General features: G+C 45.7%; 1 protein-coding gene across 2 annotated transcripts in view; it reads left to right on the plus strand.

Moving 5' to 3' along the window:
• The window catches only part of AVEN (apoptosis and caspase activation inhibitor), a 639,800-nt gene that overhangs the window by 211,959 nt on the left and 407,849 nt on the right, over positions 1-19,992 (plus strand). The window lies entirely within an intron of this gene.

A 19,992-nucleotide genomic window follows, 5' to 3' on the forward strand; every position in this document is an offset into this window, starting at 1 on the left:
GGATCCAGTGACAGCCTGCCGCTTCCATACATAATAAAACCATTAATTACTTTTCCTGATGGACAGCAGCTTAGGAACATTGCAGGAATGAGCAGCTGATACCACGTCTGATAGGTGCTGTATGACTGATCAGCCTTGCCATGGAGACGTGAACGTTGCAGGAAGCTGCAGCTCTCCCATGCCACCAGGTAGACGGTGCACAAGTAATTTTGACACCCACTCGAGTGTTTTTGTTTGTTGAGGTGGTGGTGGAGGGAGGGTCACAGGCAAGGCTTATTACACACTGAACCATTTCCAGCCTGTCAGCTGCACAGAGGATGCAGGCACTTTATAAAAAAGCATAGATGTCAAAAAAGGAATAAAGAGCTGTTCCATAATTATAGCTATATTGTTTGTGGCAAATCGTGTTAAGAAACCATTGATGATCATGGCTTGAAATATTGCACTTTAATTATGCCTTCCTTTTTAGAAGGAAGAAAAGGAAACAATAGGTTCCGTATTCCCCGAGAGTGCCGCCTGACATCCTGTTATTGCTGTTTTGTGTAAACCGTGTTGGGTCGATAGGTAGGGAAATTATTTTTCTTAGAACTTTTAAATGTTTTCCTTGTTTCCTGCAATATTGACTCATAATATCTGCCCCCCACTGCGACAACTGTTCATTATTATTATCTTGTACAGTTAAATTCCACTGAAGCTGCTTACATTTTACCTAGAGTGAAGAGTGCAGGGACATGTGTAATAATAGGACAAAATCAGAAAAAAAGCACAACCTTATATAAGGTTGATTTGGAGGTGTGGACTGACATAGCTTATTAAATCTGGCCTGGTCTGTGACAATACACAGCATTTTGCCCAATACAATAAGTGTAATGAACATAAAATCTGACAATAGAAAAGGAAATTTTGAAGTGTTTTGTCACATGGGTGAGGTTGTAAGCAGCATACATGTCTGGCCGTTGCCTAATTAGTGCCCATCCTGCATAAGCAATAACAGCTTTAATTACAACTTTAATATCCCTCTCTTTAAGTTACTAACAAGTTAGGATAATTATAAACATGTTGTTTTCTAACAGTTGTCATTTCTGTTTGTTAGAACAGTTTGTCTGCTCTTCGTCTCTTTTTATTTATCATTAATGGTCAAACCCATTAAAATAGGTACGTTTGTGCCCATATTTGGACCAGGAGACCATGCATAGCACAACTTACTACTTGAGACTAAGGGTGGCCATACACCTTAGATATAGATTGGCCAAATCCACCCATTTTGACAGGACTGGCCCCAATTTTTCCCTGACAGGCAGGTAAGAGTTGGTATAGGGAGTTGTTGAATAGAAAAAGGTCAGGCACTTGGATTTTTACTGCCCCATCCTTTTGTACTGTGCAAATAAGCTGCTGCCAGAGGAGCCTGGCAGCGCCCTTCTCTCCTTGCCTAGAAAGCTAAGCTAGATCTCAGATAATGCAGTAGGTGCAACGAAAGCCTTGTGCAGGAAGAGGTGGAAGATCCCGCAATGTGATGTAAAAGAATCCTTTATTAAATTAAAAAGCATTGTTCCATCCAAGTGGTCCTGGTACAATGTCAATATTGTGTTTGAATTGCATAACTAGAACACACTTTTTAATTCAATTTAATAAAGGATTGTTTCACCACCAGATGTTGCTGGATCCTTGAGTTCTTACTGCATAAGTGAGTGTGTATATGTATAAATTGTAACACCACACTTTTACTTAAACTGGTGCACAAAATAATCCCTGACCGTCTGGTCCCTTACTATACATCAACTTTGGCCCTCTCTATTCTGCCTAATCCTATAACTCATTAGGTACTGTTGTACCTTGATGCCACCGGAAGCTAGGGGTTTGACAGGGCTTAGATGGAGGAACGCCCCGTCGTGCCCCTAGCTTTTGATTGGCTGGCGACCGAGCACAACTCAGAGGCCGAGAGCAGCGTGGAATCAGTTTGTGCTGGGATGGAGGATTAGGGGTAGTTTAACAGTTAGGCTTACACTAGTAGCTGTAAATTCTTCCATGTGAGTGGAAGCATTTACACCTAATAATGTAAGCCTGGCAGTTAAACTAACCCTAATCCTCCATCCTAGACAAAAGTCATTGGATGCTGCTAGGAGCTTGGCACCCATGTCTTCTGCAGTAAAAAAACCCATCCCCCCGCAGGACTTTGCTGGCTGTATCCCCTGCTGTCACAACCGCAGTCCCTTGCCGCCGTCGGCAGGAACTTGTCGACTGGCTCACCTAAGGGGAGGCGGCAGGAGCTGATTCCACAGCGCCGCAGCTGTAGGGGGAGGCAGCAGGAGCTGATTCCACAGCACCGCGGCTGTAAGGGGAGGCAGCAGGAGCCGATTCCACAGCGCCACGGCTGTAAGGGGAGGCAGCAGGAGCCGATTCCACAGCGCCGCGGCTGTAAGGGGAGGCAGCAGGGAGCCGATTCCACAGCGCCGCGGCTGCAAGGGGAGGCGGCAGGAGCCGATTCCACAGCGCCGCGGCTGCAAGGGGAGGCGGCAGGAGCCGATTCCACAGCGCCGCGGCTGCAAGGGGAGGCGGCAGGAGCCGATTCCACAGCGCCGCGGCTGCAAGGGGAGGCGGCAGGAGCCGATTCCACAGCGCCGCGGCTGCAAGGGGAGGCGGCAGGAGCCGATTCCACAGCGCCTGGGCTGCGGTCGTAAGGGGAGACAGCATGACCCGAGGGAAGAGAGCAGGAGTCGATTCCACAGCTCCAGGGTTACTCACCGCAGCTGGCGGGGAACATTCTCTGCAGCCCAGCAGAAGACACAGTGGTGGAGGGGTGAGCCAATCAGACACTGGGGGCATGAACTTGCTGTCAAGCTCCCTAACACTTAGTCACACCCACCACATCCGGTGGCGTCAAGGTATAACAGTGCCAACTCATTACACATCATAAACACCATCCATATATGTAAAAGGTGAAGATGGAAAGTCATCTGGGACAGCACCATTCTCAACACCCATACTCTGTTCAATGTGGAAACTTGCATCAACTGCATGTGTCTCTGCAGCTACACTTCCTGTTCTGCAGAGAGAACTTTTCAGCAGTCCTCTCATTATCCTCACAGGCAGGATTATTATATACTGCATATAGATAACAGAGGATAAACCATTCACAGTATGAGATGCTCCGAGTTTACCTCCTCCCCTTCCCTGCACAATGGCCCCTGCACAGTTTCCTATTGCAGTAAATAGGTCAGCTGCTATTCATTATGTGGATGGCCCATGTGACTGATGTACAGGATCTCTAAATTCTGATGAAGAGCACTTATCTGCAGCAAAGCAAAGATGGCTGCCCCCTTAGGCTGGGTTCACACAGGGCGGATTCCCAGCGGAAACCGGGAGATTTCCGCCAGGAGAAGCGCTGCTTCAAAACCCGCGGCACAAAATCGTGATTTTGCCGCGACGCATTTTTAACATTAGAAAGCCCCATAGACACCTGGGGGAAAAAATGCAGCAAATTCGCAAACGCTAGTGGGTAGTCACCCTTCATCATGTACGGATAATAGAATAAAAAACTATAATCAGAAAATAAAAACAGATTAGAAAATGGAAAAAGTTTCACTAGCTTGTTTTAATTAATGAAAAAAAATATAGGTAATACATTTCCCACTTAAGGCCGCCTGCAGACGAGCGGAAATCCCGCCGCGGGATTTCCCGCGGGATTTCCGCCGCTGAAAGTCTGCATAGGAGTGCATTACAATACGCACTCCTATGCAGACGGCCGCGGTTTGGCCGCGCGAAATCTCGCGCGGCAAACAAACCGCGGCATGTTCTAATTTCCTGCGGGGCACGCACTCACCTGGCCGCCGGCTCCGGTCTGCGCATGCGCCGGCTGCGAGGCAGCCGGCACATCAAAGAGCCGGGGCCGCCAGGCGCGGGTGAGTACGCGCTCGTCCCTGCAGGCTCTGGGGTCGGATCGCGCGGCGAGATTTCTCGCTGCCGGAATCCGACCCGCTCGTCTGCAGGCGGCCTTAGGAAATTAGTAATGTAGATTTGCCATTAATAAATGTGGGGAAAGCTAAAGACAACCCCACTGGCTGTCACCCAGCTTACTGCATTGTCGTGAATCGCGGTAGTCGACCCTTCTTAAGTTTATTGAAATCCCCGAATATAAAATCCATAAAGCTGTTACATGTGGATGATGCATGTTTCCAGTGCATACTTATTTATTCTATTTTAACAATTGTCAGATATGCTAGATAATTCAGTTTGTTATATTTTATGTCTCCATTAAATGGCCTCATTGATAAATCTATAACTTCAAAAGTGAAATTTACTGCAAGAAATCGTCTTGGAGAAGGTGTAAATTTGTAATAGAGATTCCTTATCTCGCCTGAGTATTGCATCCTTGTAGCTCTGACAAGTTAAAGAGGTGTAAAGCTTACTTGATGTCTATTTAATTCCGCGTTCTCTGCCCTTCCAAGGTCCTGCCTTGTTTGCCTGAGGGTGGCAGAGGACTATAATTGCTGAGTTTTTCCTATATGTGCTGCAGTGCCCTGTAGATTTCTGTGCTATAGTTATGCAAAAAAACTAAATTTCTTCTTACAACTTGATAGATCTTCCTTCTTGTGTGCTTAGTGTAAATGATGTAAAAATAAAAAAAAAATGCATGAGAAATAGGTGTCGGACATTTACATTGGTTTCATGCGTACAAATAGTATGGCTGTAAATCTCTACCCGGGAGGATTTGCATGTGATTTTAATGCCAATTACTGTAGATAGTAATAACATTTTATTATTTTGCCTTAGGAAAACACTTGGCACAATATTGTTTAGCGTTGTATGATTTTACAAGTAATGATTTTCTTTTACATGACAAATGAGAGAAATGAAATTTTGAGATTTAAATTTGAGATTTTGGCTAAATATAGCTGCTGTGTAAATGCAGCTTTTTACTAGAAGATGGTTGTCTGCTGGAATTCCTGTTGTGACATGTTGTTTCTTCAGCAGGCGAGTCCTGGATATTCCTTGTGTGGTGACCTCGGAAAGCGTGATATAATGTTGTGTTTCTGTCTGCAGATAATTACCCCAAATTCCATGTTTTGCCGGTAACCAGCTTGCACTCTCTGATCCTCTCCATAGTGTTCATAGTGTCCTGGTTTATCCTCTCGGAATTCCATTGTTTAGAAGTCGGGCTCATTATCTGCTGCCTGGAGCTCCTCTCACTTAGCTCACTGGATACAGATCCTTGGAGAACAAAGTATTAAAGAGCCCAATTTCAAATATCCTTTGGAGAAATGAAAATCGGCTGGATAGAACAGTTTAGATTTAGATTCAATGCTTGTTTACTGGGCTCATTCATATGGCTCTTTTCAGTAGTTTGTGGACAACTTAGGTGTTTTTCATTATATTTTTTGCTTTAAGTATATATTATTTATCAGACATGTAGTATAAATTAACCATTTGAAAAGAGTTCACAAAAAGAATACACCTAACTTTTTTAACTTTCTCTAACTTTTTACAGTTCGACAGTGCAGGAGACAGGTAACATGCACAACTGCCCAAAGCCTGGATGGAAATACTCTCCTCTTAGCACTGATCTCCTTCACTATCCTCTTTTCAAGCCTTCACACTTTCTTCCAACGCCCAGCCCCAACACACTCCATCCACATCAGCCCTTCCCTCCTCTCCTCACCTATGTATGGCTCCCATGCACTGTTCAACTTCCTAAGACGCCTCCAACCCCCCAATACTGCAGAGAAACGCCTCAGACACCCACACAAATCCCCTAGCCATGTGCTCACCCTTGCTACTCTGCTACTCCTAGCTGCAGGGGACATCTCCCCCAACCCAGGCCCACCCCGTACCTTTTCTCTACCAAAATGCCCCCCCTCCCCCATTCAAATGCGCCCTATGGAACTCCCAATCTGCGTGTAACAAACTCCCAACTATCCATGACCTTTTCACCAGTAAACACTTGAACTTGCTCGCCCTCACAGAAACCTGGATACAGCAGTCCAATTCTACCTCCCCCGCTGCATTGTCCTATGATGGCCTGCAGTTCTCCCACACCCCCAGATCAGATGACAGACGCGGTGGAGGAGTAGGCATCATCCTCTCCCCAAACTGTACCTTCCAGGTCATTCCCTCAGCTCCCTTGCTTACCTTTCACTCCTTCGAAGTCCACACCCTGCGACTCTTCCGCCCACTGCCTCTGCGTGTCGCAGTTATTTACCGCCCCCCAGGTCCTACCCGCCTGTTCCTAGACCACTTTGCTGCCTGGCTCCCCCACTTCCTATCCTGTGAAATCCCAACCCTCATCCTTGGTGATTTCAACATTCCTACTAACGACTCTAGCTCCTCATCTGCCTCCCGGCTCTTAACACTTACCTCCTCCCTTGGCCTATCGCTAATCTCTGACTCCCCCACTCATAGAGATGGTAACACTCTCGATTTAGTTTTCCTCCGTCTCTGCTCTGCTTCTCACTTTACTAACTCCCCACTTCCACTCTCGGATCACAACCTTCTCTCTTTCTCCATCAGGCACCCTAGCATCTCTCCTGACCCTCCTATCTATCGCACCTCTAGGAACCTCCAGTCTGTCCGCACTAAACAGTTTGCCGAAGCTATTCAGTCCTCCCTATCGCCCATCTCTCGCCTCCCCTGCCCTAACCTGGCAGCCGAATACTACCACACCACCCTCAGCCGTGCCCTGGATGAAGTGGCACCGCCCGTGACGCGAGCTGTCAAACGCAGACCACGGCAACCCTGGCTCACGTCCCAAATACGCTTCATCCGGCGGTGCTCTAGGTGCGCCGAGCGGCTGTGGAGAAAGTCAAAGCTGCCAGCAGACTTCCGCCACTTCAAATTCATGCTTAAAATGTATAACCTAGGCCTTCACCATGCCAAACAAGTTTATTTCACCTCCCTTGTCTCCTCACTATCCCACAACCCCAAACAACTCTTTGAGACCTTTCACTCCCTCCTCAGCCCCAAGGAACAGGCCCCTGCGACAGACCTGACTGCTGGAGAACTAGCTGCCTATTTCAAAGTAAAAATCGACCACATTCGAAAAGAAATCTCTGAAAGCTGCATGGTTAGCCCTGATCCCAGCTTCATCAGCACTGCACCCAGCACCTACTCACTATCTACGCTAGAACCAACGACAGAGGAAGAAGTCTCCAGGCTCCTTTCCACTGCCCGCCCTACCACCTGCGCCAGCGACCCTCTCCCCTCTCACCTCCTCCGCTCCCTTTCCCCAGCTCTCATTGCTCACCTTACCACAATCTGCAACCTCTCCCTAACCTCTGGCACTTTTCCCTCCTCATTCAAACACTCCATTATATCCCCTCTGCTTAAAAAACCAACCCTGGACCCGACTAATGCTGCTAACTACCGACCCGTCTCAAACCTCCCCTTTATCTCCAAATTACTGGAACGCCTGGTCTACTCCCGCCTTACTCGCTTTCTCTCTGACAACTCACTCCTCGACCCCCTCCAGTCTGGTTTCCGCTCTCTACACTCGACCGAAACTGCCCTTACAAAAGTAACAAATGACCTGATGACTGCAAAGTCGAGAGGTGATTACTCTCTACTAATCCTCCTTGACCTGTCTGCTGCATTTGACACTGTTGACCATAATCTCCTTCTCACTATGCTCCGCTCTATTGGTCTAAAGGATACTGCTCTCTCCTGGTTCTCCTCCTACCTCTCAGAACCAGCAAAGGAAACACTGAAAGAGCAGTCAATCTCTGCTCCACTTCCTCTCGCTGTCGGGGTACCCCAGGGCTCGGTCCTTGGTCCCCTTCTTTTCTCTATCTATACTGCCCCAATTGGACAAACCATCCACAGATTCGGCCTCCAATACTATCTCTATGCTGACGACACCCAACTATACACCTCCTCTCGTGAGATCTCTGGACCATTCCTCCAAAATATCACCGACTGTCTGTCCGCTGTCTCTAACACTATGTCCTCTCTTTTTCTCAAATTAAACCTCTCTAAAACTGACCTCCTTGTCTTTCCACCTTCTAACCGACCTCCCCTCAACATCTCCATTCCAGTGTCTGGCACCATCATAACCCCCCGACGGCATGCCCGATGCCTTGGGGTCACACTGGACTCTGACCTCTCCTTTGCCCCCCATATCCAATCTCTGGCCCAAACATGCCACATGCACCTCAGAAATATTGCTAAAATACGTCCGTTCCTAACCACGGACACGCTAAAGACGCTCGTGGTTGCGCTCATCCACTCCCGGCTTGGCTACTGCAACTCGCTACTCATTGGCCTCCCCCGCACTAGACTCGCTCCGCTCCAATCCATACTAAATGCAGCAGCTAGACTCATTTTTCTATCCAGTCGTTATTCAGACGCCTCTGCATTATGCCAGTCGCTGCATTGGCTGCCCATCCACTGCAGAACTAAATTTAAACTCCTCTACCTCACTCACAAAGCTCTGCATGGCGCTGCGCCACCATACATCGCCTCCCTACTGTCAGTACACCACCCAGCCCGCTCACTCCGATCGGCTAACACACTAAGACTAAACACCCCTGTAATACGAACCTCTCATGCTCGCCTACAGGACTTCACTAGAGCAGCATCCATCCTCTGGAATGCTCTACCCCAAGGCATCCGGACAATTCCCGATGCACGAAATTTCAGACGTGCCTTAAAAACGCACCTCTTCAGGGAAGCATACCAAATCTCCTGACCTAGTCCCTCGCCCCTCCCTATGGTGCTCCACCCTGTTTGCCTTCTGATAAATGATCTGTACATAATATTTCCTATTGCCTGTGTTCCCCACCCCCTGCACCTCCTGTACCACCCTCAACCCATTTGTGTCTAACCCAATGTATCTCACATTGTAATTGTTGTATTGTTTTGCATTTATCCATGCCTGAAAGCGCTGCGGAATAAGTTGGCGCTATACAAATAAAGATTATGATTATTATTAACTTTTTAGACAATTGGCCATATTGGCATAAGGTAACATGGGCATATTTTTATGCACCATATTCATAAACTACCGAAAAGAAGCAGGTTTCAAAAAAGTGGGGGAACTTCCTTGTAAATAAGTCTCTCTACATGGGACTATAAATCTATGTCCCTTTTATTGCTCTTTTACAGCATATGGACATCATAGAGCCAGTATATAGTATGACATTTCCCAGCAGAGGCTGAAATATATGGTCCAACACTGCTTCACCCAATGCTGATGCCTATTGGTGACGCACATTCTGTTGTTACAAGAGCGGTATGCAGTGATCAGACATACCTGTGTGAAAGTTGTTTGTATATGCAGCAGGGGAAAATTGAGCTTGTTTCCTGGGGTGCACACGACCACAACTCCTTGGGGGAAGGAGATCGTCATCAAGTACTCACCATTAACCTGCTTCAAAGCTTTGATTGACAGCCATACCATTCAGACAGGAGTGGGAGCAAGAGATGGCTGCATTACCATACTAGTCCACTGCAGAATAGATGGTGTTTTGAGACTTCCAGACAGCCACAACATCCTTCACATCAGATGATCAGCAGAGGTTGGTGTAAGATACATGTTTGGACTCTCAAATCCATTTTAAAGCAACCCTACAGGCCTGGAGAAGCAATGGTGGGCATACCCGCTTCTCTAACTACCTCATGTACACTGTGTACTAGTATGCATTATTAGTCTAAGAGATTACACCTGCTATGATTTGCGAGTACTGCCCAGTCAGAGCAGCACGTAGTGTACACTGACAGCAGCACTACCTGATGTACACTGTGCATAGCATACATTGGTAATCTGACAAGCGTTTTTGCCATCTTTGTTTTTCCAGCTCCTAGTAGTTGTATGAGGGACAGTGACAGCTCAGCGATATGTTCAGGACATCCTGCAGCCACATGTGTTACTCTCATGGCAGCTTCCAAGAGGCGGTAGGATAATGCTTGGCCGCACACACAAGGGGGTCACAGGAATGCTGCCAAAACATTGTCACACTTCCGTGTTCCGTGGATCGCTGGATTTATCACCAGTAGAACATGTATGGGACCATCTGGGACGCCAACTGTGACAGCCTATTAGTTTGCACGATCTGGAGGTTCAGTTACAGCAAATGTGGACTGATATGCTGCAGAATACTATACAGAACCTGTATGCCTCCATGCCCCCTGTATCACATCTTGCATCCAAGCTAAAGGCAGCACAGCAGGCTACTAGAGCCTCCATGCCCCCTGTATCACATCTTGCATCCAAGCTAAAGGCAGCACAACAGGGTACTAGGGCCTCCATGTCCACCTGTATCACATCTTGTATCCAAGCTGGAGGCGGTGCAACAGGGTGCTAGAGCCTCCTTGCCCGTCCGTATCACATCTTGTATCCAAGCTAGAGGTGGTACAACAGGGTACTAGAGCCTCCATGCCCACCTGTATCACATCTTGTATCCAATCTAGAGGCAGTTCCACAGGGTACTTGCCTCTCTGCAAGTGTCCAGTTTTCCACAATAAATTCTCCTTTTGCTCTGATATGTAATCACTTATATCAAAGTTACAATCACACAGAGAAAGTTTCATTTGATTCTGACAACTCCTTCTGGAAGAGGGATTTCTTCTTGACAATGAGTAGATAGATAATCTCCCATACACCTGGTAGATGCAACCCACATAGTGGAATATGAACCTTTTTCACACAGACTCGTATCTAAAAAATCCCCATTCTCTTTAGAAAAGCAGACATACGCTTTTAAGCTTATTTTGTTTGCTTTTCTGTCAGGTATTTGATTTTCATAGCTACTATGCATTTATGCTTAATCATACATAGCTAGTGTTTATCTGCATTGGCATTATGTCTTGAAAAATGTATTAGTCTTTGGCACTACTAAAGCTGTTTAAATTAGGTTTATGAAATTCTAATATGATGCAGATGGTAAACTTATCTAGCATAGTTTTCCTTATTGGGGCTGTAGCTTACATGAAAGAGTTTGGTATAATAAAGGTTGCAGCAGAAAGTACACAGTACAGCTGAGTATTGATTAGATTACATTTTGTTTTTAACTGATTTTATTAGTCCATCTTAGAATAAGTCAGGTTTTCAAAGCTATCTGGAGCAACAAGTGCCAAAAACACAGATTGTTGGCAAGACTCGTAGCTGGCATGTCTGGTATTCTCCTAACCGAGGAAGCTTATCATACTGTAGCTGCTACAAGTCTAATATATCAGTCTATATAATTGTGTCAGGGTAAGAAATTGTCATTTGTTGCATGGCTGACTGGGCAATATACAGTGCAATGCAGTGCATTTATTCATACTTCTGGTAAAAATGTCTAGGAACATGCATTTATCCATGTGGACTATGAACTGAACATTTCCCCCATCTACCGTGTTTCCCCACTAATAAACCCTACCCGGATTTCCAGGGGAGGCTTGAAATATAAGCCCTACCTAAACTACATTAAAAAAAACCAAAAAACATCAATACTCGCTTAGACCGTGGCGTCTGAGTCCTGGTGCTGTGGCTGGCTTCCGTGTCCTCTGTGCCGACATATCACTCTCTTTCTAGTGACTAGGCTTTGAATACCCCGCCTCCAGCAAGCGAGTGCTGTGATTGGATCGAGCACCAACCATTTGGAGCCGGCGCTCAATCATTAACAGCCATTCAGTGAATGACACCACTGAATGGCAGTGATCGGTTCATTGAGCGACGGCTCTGATTGGATGAGCCAGCGGCGCTGATGATCCAAAAATCTAGATTCATCTGACCAGGAGATGTTTTCCAACTGTTTAATGATCCAGCTTTTGCTCTTTTGACCAATGGAGTCTTGGCTTCCTGTCTCTCTTAGGCTGCCTTTGTACAGGTGTCAAAATTGTGCGAGATTTGTGCGTTGCGTTATCTCTCACAGAAACAGCGCGGTTACGTGATTTGCAGCAATGGCTGCAGAAAGCGGGGAGGGGCTGATTACTGATGGCACAGCCCATGGGCATGATTTAGCATGTTGTACAGCCTTGGCCATGATGTATTCTGCAAATCTGCATACCAGGCGGGAGAACTTTGGAAGGTGCATACGTGAAAATGTAAAGGTACTGGACTGCATAAATCACTCTTCCAACACATAGTACAGATATATTGCTATTTCAGGCACTAAAACCATGGTGACAGGTTCCCTTTAAGTTTATAAGCATTCGTGGCTTGCAGACTGACCCAGTAAGGAGCTGATCTGACACCATCGCAATGAACTGGATCATGCAGTTTTGTGTTGGAAGGCTAGACCTACAAACTGCAGATGACAAATGGTCCGAAATATTTAATCCAAACCAATTGTAAATGTTTTATCTCAAAAACTTCTAATATGGAAGCGTTTAGTGTACAGGAAGATGCAGACATCGAATATATCAAGGACCATTTAACATGGGTACAATGTATAAAGTATCACATCAGAAATATGTGCACATACGGGTGTAGCAGTCGCTACCATGACTGGTGCGTCGTCCTAATCCGACTTACAGTATCCTAATGCATTGTAAATATTGTAATGTGATAAATGTCAGGTTAAAGGGAATATGTCATCTACTTTGAGCCCCACAAGCTAAGCTTGACCCGTGGAGTTAGGGGATCCAAGTTTTATTCTCGCCTCCCTCAACATTCCGCCAATATCCGTGCTGGAAGCCACTGCTGAATTCTTTTGAGCATCACCGCTAAGGAGTCCGCTCGTTCTAATTCTATAGACTGAGGTGGTAAGTGTGAAATTTAAATCCCTGGACTGCATGGGTCACCTAAAGTTTTACACTTGCCACCTCCGTCTATAGAATTAGAACAGGAGGACTACTTAGAGGTGTCACTCAATGCATTCAGCGGCACCTTCCAGCGCTGATGTTGGGAAGGTGAGTATAAACCTTGTATCGTTTGACTCCACAGGGTCACGTATTTGCTGCCCATAATCTTAACTTGTAAAGCTAAAAGTAGGTGACAGACTCTCCAACGTTTAATGGATGTCATTTTGTCAGTGAGTATTTTGACCGTAAAAAAATGGGATCACTCATTGAATGCGGCAAAGTATTAATATGACCAGATTAAGGCCGCCTGCAGACGGCCGGGCTGGAGAATTCTCGCAGTGGGATCCAACCGGAGCCCCTGCAGGGACCAGCGCCGCATTCACCTCTCCCGCGGCTCTTTGATGTGTCGGCTGCCGGGCAGCCAGCGCATGCACAGAGCGGAGCCAGCGGCCGGAGAGTGACATCTGCGAGCCCCGCACAGAAATAGAGCATGCCGCGATTTGTTTGCCACGCATGATGTGATTTCACGCGGACAAATCGTGGCCATTTGCCTAGGATTGCGTTTTTTAATGCAATCCTATGGCAGCTTCCAGGGGGGTAAATTCTGCGGGAAATCCTACTGCGGAATTTCCGCCCGTTTGCAGGGGGCCTAAGGCCTTTGGCACCATCTTTTGGCAACCCTCACTGAGGGCACTAAAAGTAGTCCCTGTAGCATAGATTACAGTGATATGTCTGTGTGTATCTAAATGCAAGTTCTCACAAACTACTGCACAATCAGTAGCAGCCAGACCCAGAACTAGTCCTGCATATTCATGAACTGCAGCTAGCCACACCCACCACGCCCGCCAGCCAATGATTGGCAATTCTTTCTTTAGACACAGTAATAGACAGCTGTCAATCATTGGCTAGAGGGCAGGTGGGTGGTAGCTAGCCTGCAGCTCATAAATGTTCAGGACTACTTTACCTAGCCCTCTATGTATTTGCTGCTGCTGATACAAAGAAAAGGAAATGCCACACGAGATGCAGGGGAATAAAACGAACCCCTCACAAAATATCTCATACCTAACGCAGGAGGAGGTGCGGAAGCGTCTAAAGAAAACTAAAATTGATAAATCACCGGGCCCAGATGGATTACACCCAAGGATACTAAAGGAACTAAGTGACGAGATAGCTAGGCCGCTATACCCAATATTTCTAGACACTATCAAGACCGGAGTAGTACCATTGGACTGGCGCATTGCCAACGTGGTTCCAATTTACAAAAAAGGGAGCAAAAGGGAGCCTGGTAACTACAGGCCAGTAAGTCTCACTTCAGTAATGGGAAAAAATTTCGAGGGGATTCTGAGAGACGCCATCGATGAGTACCTCAAGGAGATTAAGGGAATAACTCCTCACCAGCATGGATTCATGAAGGGTCGCTCATGTCAGACAAATCTGATCAGTTTCTACGATGAAGTAAGCTCTAAGCTGGACCAGGGAGAATCTATTGATTTTGTATATCTGGACTTCTCTAAAGCCTTTGACACCGTGCCACATAATAGGCTAATATACAAAATGAGGCAGCTCGGACTGGGCGAAAACGTGTGTAAGTGGGTAAAAAATTGGCTCAACGATAGAAAGCAGAGGGTGGTAATAAAGGGTTCGTACTCTGATTGGACCACAGTCGCTAGCGGGGTGCCACAGGGTTCAGTATTAGGCCCCACTCTGTTCAACATATTTATCAATGACCTGATAGAGGGGCTGCACAGCAAAATATCAATATTTGCAGATGACACAAAATTATACAATATAATTAATGCAACGGAGGATAATGTACGGCTACAAACGGACCTGGATAAGATGGGGGCTTGGGCAGAAAAATGGCAAATGAAGTTCAATGTTGAAAAATGTAAGACTATGCACATGGGCAGGAGAAACGGATGTCACCAATATTCACTTAATGGGGTACCACTAGGGAAAAGTGATATGGAAAAGGATCTGGGGGTATTGGTGGATAATAGACTAAACTGGAGTAACCAGTGCCAGTTCGCTGCTGCAAAGGCAAATAAAGTCTTGGGGTGCATCAAAAGAGGTATAGGGGCGAAGGATGAGAACATTATCCTTCCATTATATAAGGCACTTGTCAGACCTCACATGGAATACTGCGTACAATTCAGGACACCGGTGCTCAGGAAAGATGTCACAGTGCTTGAGGGGGTTCAAAGAAGGGCAACTAAACTAATACATGGAATGACGGGACTGGAATACCCCGAGAGGTTATCAATATTGGGACTATTTACTCTAGAAAAAAGGTTAAGAGGCGACCAAATAACCATGTATAAGTACATGAGGGGACAACACATGGATCTCTCCCGCGATCTGTTTACACCCAGGACCACGACGGTAACAAGAGGACATCCGCTACGATTAGAGGAAAGTAGGTTTCATCACCAACACAGAAAGGGGTTCTTTACTGTAAGAGCAGTTAGACTGTGGAACTCTCTACCGGAGGAAGTGGTGATGGCAAAATCCATAGAGGAGTTTAAAAGGGGACTTGATGTCTTTCTGGAGAAGGATATTACAGGATATAAATATTAGGTGAAGTGTCAATCCTGGTATATAGGCAGGTAGGAACTATTAGGGGTTGATCCAGGGAACAGTCTGATTGCCATTAGGGAGTCGGGAAGGAATTTTTTCCCCAAAAGGGCTAATTGGCTTCTGGCCTTGGGGTTTTTTGCCTTCCTCTGGATCAACACAGTAGGATAGACAGGCTGGACTAGATGGACAATGTCTTCATTCGGCCTTACATACTATGTTACTATGTTACTATGATAAAAGGCAAGTTTCTCCAAAACTACTGCACAGATACACACAGCAGACATATTGCTGTAACGGTGTGACTGTCTCTACCTTATCTTTCCCTTAGAGAGGAGTGCAAAAAGATGGTAACAGTCTCTTTAAGGTGCTTTTACACGGGCCGAAAATATAGTCCTTCAGTGAGTGAAGGTGGAAGTGCACCAGAGATCTCTTCCAGCCGCCCGCTTCAATTCACTGTGAACAGGCAATCGCTCAATGAATGAACGACTGCCTGTTTACATTGCGTGAGAAGTTACTCGCTAGGCATTTTGTTTCAGTGAGCCGAAATGCAGCAACTAGCATCTAATGAGCGATTTTGTCAGTCAGTACCCTGTCTGGTCCCTCATTTACACGGGGCAACAGTTGCTGAAAATCGCTGGCCTGTGTAAAAGTACCCTTATTCACATGGGTGTGATTCGTTTCCATGAATTCCACAGATTAACACATGGATCTATAATAACCAATGTCGCTATTCACATATGTGATTTCCGGAATGGCCGATTGTGAAAAAATGAGCATGTCCCTGTTTTTACAAGAATACACATGCATTGTTAGGCATCCATGATCATTGGACAGCTCACGAATGGAGTCCCTGTGCTCTCCAATGGTTTTTGTGCCCAAAATTGGGCACGACCTGGACATGCCTGTGTGGATTTGGCCTAAGAAGCACCTTTTGCTTAGGTTTTTGCTCTTCTGGATAATCCCAGCTGAAGAGAACTTTCTTTAATTTGAGCCTGCCAGGTAGGGAGCTGGGTGATTTGTTCGCACTGTGAAGTGTCATGAATGTAGTTTCCTCCGAATACTAATTTGCAGATTTATTACATTAGTAATCTGATAATGATGGCGAGGTGATGGACAGCCTTTGAGATGGTGTCTGATTAGTTGTGACTATATCAAGCAGTCGCTGTGTGAACTAGTATGTATTGTGCCCTGGACTATTATGCTAAAATTGGGTTATGAAAGGTCAGTTGGTAAGATGCTGTAAATGTATTACTGTATCACCCGCTGCAGATATATTTGTGGCATCTTCTATTGTACTTTTCCAAGAATTGCAGAGTGTAGATTCCCAGGAGCGGTGAGCAGTCAGCCCATGTGGCGAAGATCTTACATGTCTAATAATAAACCACTTTCACTGCCTGCTGCTTAAATTACTCACTGTCTTCAGTAGAACCCAATTACAGCAATATATCAGGAATCTCCAAGATTTAGAGTAACACAAGTCTTCGGAGTTGTTTTGAAGACCAGAGGCTAGGTTCTCGGGAGGAAATATGTTATGCTAAAAAGGCTATTTATGTGTCAAGTGGTTTTTCATTTTAGGAGGTATGAGAGAAGGCTTAAGCCGCTTTCACACGGCTGAGAAAATCGCTCGAGAGTTCTGCGTTGCGATATGCACAAATCGCGCACGAATATGAAACCCATCCTCTTAAAAAAAAAAAAAAAAAAATCGCTCGTATATATTTGAATTTCCTCCCCCCCTCAGAAAGAAAATCGCTGCAAGTCCTATATTTTTGTGTTACTCGGAACACATCATCCATTGATTTCAATGGGAGTGGAAACTCATTGCATGGCGTGCGATGCAATGTTTCCCATTGAAAACAATGGGAAGCACTCGGCAATCCTCCAATGCGACTCAAAGCCGCGCCGTAGGATCGCTGTTTTACCATAAGTGATGGGAGCAGTTTTTTACAGGAAACCACTTCGCATCCGCATGTAAATAGCACGCTGGCGAGCTCAGTATTGGGCCAAGTTTCACAGCCCGATATTGCGCTCGCCCATGTGTAAGTAGCCTTAGGCCATTTTTACATGGGAAAGTGCAATACCAGTCCAAGATACTCTGACCATATCTCACTCGTAAGGCCCAATGCACTGCGGGATCCGGAGCGAGTGTTTGCCTCTGGATCCCGCAGCAAATACTGCCCATAGACATGCTATTGAAAACGCCTTTCCATGCCCACAAGCAGAAATCAACTGCAATTTCCTTCTCACAGGAGGAATATCGCAGCATGTCCTATTCTAGTGTGAGCCTCGCACAGACCGCTTCCATTGCAGTAAATAGAAGCCGTCCGTCCTGTGCCGATTTGCCACAAATCCGTGAATGTGTGGCGGTGTGCCAGCCGGCACAACCGCAGCACAGAGAAGACAACTGATAGGTATGCAGGGGTCACCACCCAGGCACACGGTCTCATTCCGCTGCAAGATCGCCTAATCGGAATCCGACCCGACAGTGCGCATTCGGCCTAAGCCTGGCATTTTACAGCAAATTGTTTTCAAGGGGAAAAAAATAATCTGCAAGGAAAAAAAACTCATTTGATGTTGTTCCAATAGTAAAAATAGAAAAAAAATGCAACACACTCATATGAGAATCGCATCTATATACAAGTGCAATGTGATTTCCCCCCCCCCCCCGCCCCCCTCCTCCCTTTTTGGCTTCCATAGGAATTAATGGGTTATTCTTGCAGCAGAATCTCCCAAAAACAGGACGTGCTGCGATGTCTAAATTTTTTCCATCTCGCACCATGGCTACGAGTGAAGAGTCGCTCATGTAAGTTAACCAATTGAAATCAATGTGTTATTTTCCCATGTGAGTTCTGTGCATATTGCAATCAGACAGAACTCGTACAGGAAAATCGTTCAAGTAAATACGCCTTTAGGATAGCATGCTGGAAAATGGGAAGGGGAGAGCCACCATAATATATTTGCTTGGCTTCTTTAAGGAATAACCGTGGAACGGCATAATGCTGAGTACCAAGAAAAGCTGCTCCAATATTTTCGTTTAATGGGGAATGCAAGGATTTACTAAAACGGACATGTCAAAAGTTGTGATGGGTGCTTTTTAAAGGGGTTGTAGTAGAATTCCAAGTCATCCCCTATTAAAAGGATAGAAGATAACTTGCGGATCGATGGGGTGTCTCACCGCTGAGACGCCTACTGGTACTGAGAGGGGGATTTCTGTTTCCCTTGTTCCCCTTGCTGTGGGCTTACTGCACCCCCTGCAGTGAGGAGGAGAATGAATGTAGCGCACTCTGGTGCTCCATTCATTTTCAGTGTGACCTACAGTAAGCGCTTGGGTATATATATGTGCCCCATTCAAATAAATGGAGCACCGACTGCACATGATAGGCTGACGCTACATTCACAGTGACATCACTGCGGGTGGGAGCACAGTCCCCGTAGTGACAAGGGCAGGGGCTAACTTATGATTCTGCTACAACCCCTTCAATGATTCTTGATTGGACATCTTATAAAATAATGGTCCATCATAGCCATACTTCTGTGTTTGTGTATGCTTGCATTCACTTGGTAATTTCTAATTCGGTTACCACAGTGACTAACGCTGAAGGTCGAAATTCCAATAGTGTGAATTTACAATCTCATTTTGATGTGTTTTTATTTTTCTTCCACATTTTCCTTCTCTGTGTGTATATTGACCACGGATAACAGCCAATTAAAATTGCTGAGTTTATCTATAAATGTGCTTAACAAGCCTTCAGTGTGAAATGAGAGACGGTAGTTTTTGTGTTCTTTGTGCAGAACGTCATGAGGTCACCCATTGTGCCGTGCCGGAGTGCCATAATTACCACATGTGCTGCAAAGTACCTTCATTTCCTATTTCAGTGGAAGAAATTGTCTAGCAGTCATTAGCTCTACTGGTGTCTGCAGGGGATTTGGTACTGGAAGAGTTAGGCTTCTCGGGGATTTCTACACATTTCTTGGAATAATGATATTAAAACTATTAATGCTGTAAAGAGAAAAAGTAATTTCTGGTTGACTGGTCTATACATGCTTGTGGGGGATTAACAGAGTGCGTAAGTCGGGGAAGAAAAATGGGAATATTCAGCGTGAAATATTGGGGTATATTCACATGGAATAATCCAATGCAGATTTATTTATTTTTTTTGTGGGGCTTCTGCTACTAAAGACGTCTGCAGAACTCTGTGGCTAAGCAGTGTATTTCTGATACTAATTTAGCTGCAGATTCTCATGCTGATTAAGTCCACTGAATATAGGCAAAATCCATGTGTAGAATTTCTGACGTAATTCCCAAAGCGACATGTCACTTCTTAATGCCAACCTGTGTTTGATTCCGTCATGTGAACATTCCCTTAAAGGGTTGTCCCACAAAAACTTTTTTTCTAGTTTAAATCCATTGCATAATTAACAATTTTTAGTTAAAAAGTTTCTATCCCAGGACTACTGTTGGAATAGCGCCACCTGCTTTCTCTGTTCTGTGTCCCCCTCAGTAACTGTTCCACCTGCTCAGTCTTGCTTCTCTCTCTGCTTCACCGGGTATGTGGAGGGACTTCTGGTGTGGTGAGCGGCTGCTTCTGAAGTTGCTGCATCTTCTCTGGTGTCAGAAGACATGCTGAGCAAGTGATGAGTGAGAGCAGCGTATGTCAACTCCGTGCGGAATTTTTCTGCACTATAAGGACGAAATTTTCCACG

Source organism: Eleutherodactylus coqui, chromosome 6 (assembly GCF_035609145.1).
Source record: "Eleutherodactylus coqui strain aEleCoq1 chromosome 6, aEleCoq1.hap1, whole genome shotgun sequence".
In the NCBI taxonomy this organism is placed as follows: Eukaryota; Metazoa; Chordata; class Amphibia; order Anura; family Eleutherodactylidae; genus Eleutherodactylus; species Eleutherodactylus coqui.